Here is a 3,075-nt window from a genome sequence, read left to right as displayed (position 1 = left end):
CGTCTTCCTGCGTCTTCACATGTCCTTCTAAGGACACCAGTCACTGGGTTTAGAGCCCACCCTAACCTAGTATGACCTCTTCTTAAGTAATTATATCTGCAAAGAACCCATTTCTAAATAAGATCACATGACCAGGCACGGTGGCTCACACCTGTAATCCCAGAACTTTGGGAGGCTGAGGCAGGTGGATCACGAGGTCAGGAGTTCGAGACCAGCATGACCAACATGGTGAAACACCGTCTGTAATAAAAATACAAAAATTAGTTGGGCGTGGTGGCATGCACCTGTAATCCCAGCCACTCAGGGGGCTAAGGCAGGTGAATAGCTTGAACTTGGGAGGCAGAGGTTACAGTCAGCTGAGATTGTGCCACTGCACTCCAACCTGGGCAACAGAGTGAGACTCTGCTTAAAAAAAAAAAAAAATCGCATTCACAAACACCAAAGTGTAGGGCTTCAAAATAAGCTTTAGGGGGAAAAATACAACCCGCAAAAGCATACAAAGTAAATATGGTCCGTGTACAGAGAAAGAAGAAATTGATAGATACCTGGGGAAGCTCAGATATTGGTCTTATTTGGCTTTAAATCAACAGTTGTGGTGGGGTTTGTTTTTCTGACAGAGTCTCGCTCTGCTCTGTCGTTCAGGCTAAAATGAAGTGGCACCATCTCGGCTCAATGCAACCTCCACCTTCGAGGCTCAAGCAATTCTAGTGCCTCAGCCTCCGGAGTAGCTGGGATAACAAGAGTGCCACAATTGCCTGGCTAATTTTTGTATTTTTAGTAGAGACATGGTTTCACCATGTTGGCCAGGCTGGTCTCAAACTCCTGACCTTAAGTGATCTGCCCAACTCCACCTCTCAAAGTGATAGGTTTATGGGCATGAGCCAATACCTTGCCTAAATCAACAGTTTTAGGAATGCTCAAATATCTAAAGGAAGTGTGTGTGTGTGTGTGTGTGTGTGTGTGTGTGTGTGTGTGTGTATTCTAGAGGATTGCAGAGGATTAAAACAATAGCTCGCAGCCCATGGCTTCAAGGGTGAGGCTGAGGAGCCCATGGGCAGGGGCTGGAGGGAATTATTCTAGGGAAACCCAGAGCAGCACCTACACTTTTCCTCTGGGGAAACATTGATGCATCTATACATATGTATACTTACCTGTATGAACATATAGAGAGCATCCATAAAGATACAGGAAATATTAGAAGGTAGAAAATCCTGGGACTGAAAAAAATGTAATAGCTGAAGTGGAAAATCCAGTAGAGAAATTACACACCAGATTTGATCCGATAGAAGAAAGAATCTGCTCATTTGAAGGCAGGAGAAAAGAACAGGCCAGACAGCCCCTGCTGTGTGCAAGGAGGGCAGGAACTGCTTCACAAAAGCAGACCTTCCCTTGCTTGTCTGTTCTCCTACTAGAGAAAGCAGTAGATGATCACATCTGAAGAGTATGTTGTTAACATCAAACATAAAAAGAAGGCAATTAAGGGTAAAATCTTGAGGCATGTGTGAATTCATGACCAAATTAACTGTGGAAACTGACATAAAAAGAAGTGTAGAGGTTTTGTTTGTTTTTTTTTTTTTGCCCCTGTTCTCCCATTTTCCTCTGAAACAGCTCTGAGTAAACATAGGCTGTGTTCTTGCTGTGACTCACACCTCCCTGCCTTCTCTCCCTTCAGGTTTGCTGAAGTGGGTGGGGGGTTGTTTCCTGCCTCTGACTCCCTGGAATTTAAAGTGACAGAGCCTTGACCGGGCGCGGTAGCTTACGCCTGTAATCCCAGCACTTTGGGAGGCCGAGGTGGGTGCATCACGAGGTCAGGAGATCGAGACCATCCTAGCGAACACGGTGAAACCCCGTCTCTACCAAAAATACAAAAAATTAGCTGAGCGTGGTGGTGGGGGCCTGTAGTCCTAGCTACTTGGGAGGCTGAGGCAGGAGAATGGCGTAAACCCGGGGGACAGAGCTTGCAGTGGGTGGACATCGTGCCACTGCACTCCAGTCTGGGCGACAGAGCGAGATTCCATCTCAGAAAAAAAAAATAACAATAAAAAAATAAAAAAATAAACTGACGAAGTCTTGGGGACTGGAATCCAGCACCTCCTTCTGCTCCCCCCTGTGGGGACAGGGACACCAGCACTGGCCTGGCTCACCCACAGCCTCCCGGGGGGGGGGGGTCCTCTGGCTGCACCTGGGGCTGCAGCTGGGTTCTGATAGAGCTGTCAAGGAAGGGGCAGTGGGTCCCTGAGTGGTGAACTGGCCCTGGTTGTTGGGAAAGTCCTGTGGTCACTTTCCTGTGGCTTCCTCCAACCCTGGGCCGATCTTCACTTTCTGCCCCAAACTTCCCTGGATCCTCATCAGTGGGACTGGGTTGCTTCATTACAGGCGACTCCTGTTCTTCAGCTCTGTGCCCCTTTTCCTGACATTTGGACTCTGCCCAAATCCCCCAGAAAACATACAGTTAACAAACATCCTGTGAGTTCCCCTCCAAAGATGAGGAGGATGACCTGTGTTCTCAAGATGGGCAAAGGCGAGAGTCCAGTGTCATGCTCCACCCAAATACCAGCCCCTCTCCCCAAAACCTCAATCACCAGTATGCGGAGGGCAAAGAAGTTGTGAATATTTGAGAATACATCTTTGGCCACATTTCTGATCACATTCATTAGGCAATTTTCTAGAAGAAGTAGAATATCGAGGTTAACCCGTAGAGGTGTGCGCACACACACACACACACACAGCTGTGATTCCTACCAACAGTGCCAACTTCTACCAACTTTAGATCTGACATCACTGCTCTTTGGTTTTCATTTTTGCTAACTAGGAAAGAATTAGTTGACTTGGATATGCATTTCTCTATGTTTCATATATTGGTCAGTAGTTTACATTTCTTTGTTCACATTCATTTTTTAGGATTTGTCTTGTTTAGAAAGACAGGCTTCATGCTTCCCAAATACTATTAACAGATTTCTGTTTTTCTTTTTTTTTTTTTTTTTTTTTTTTTTTTTTTTTTTTTTTTTTTTTTTTTTTTTTTTTTTTTTTTTTTTTTTTTTTTTTTTTTTTTTTTTTTTTTTTTTTTTTTTTTTT

Source organism: Piliocolobus tephrosceles, chromosome 7 (genome assembly GCF_002776525.5).
Source record: "Piliocolobus tephrosceles isolate RC106 chromosome 7, ASM277652v3, whole genome shotgun sequence".
Classification (NCBI taxonomy): Eukaryota; Metazoa; Chordata; class Mammalia; order Primates; family Cercopithecidae; genus Piliocolobus; species Piliocolobus tephrosceles.
This window is presented reverse-complemented; position numbering follows the sequence as displayed.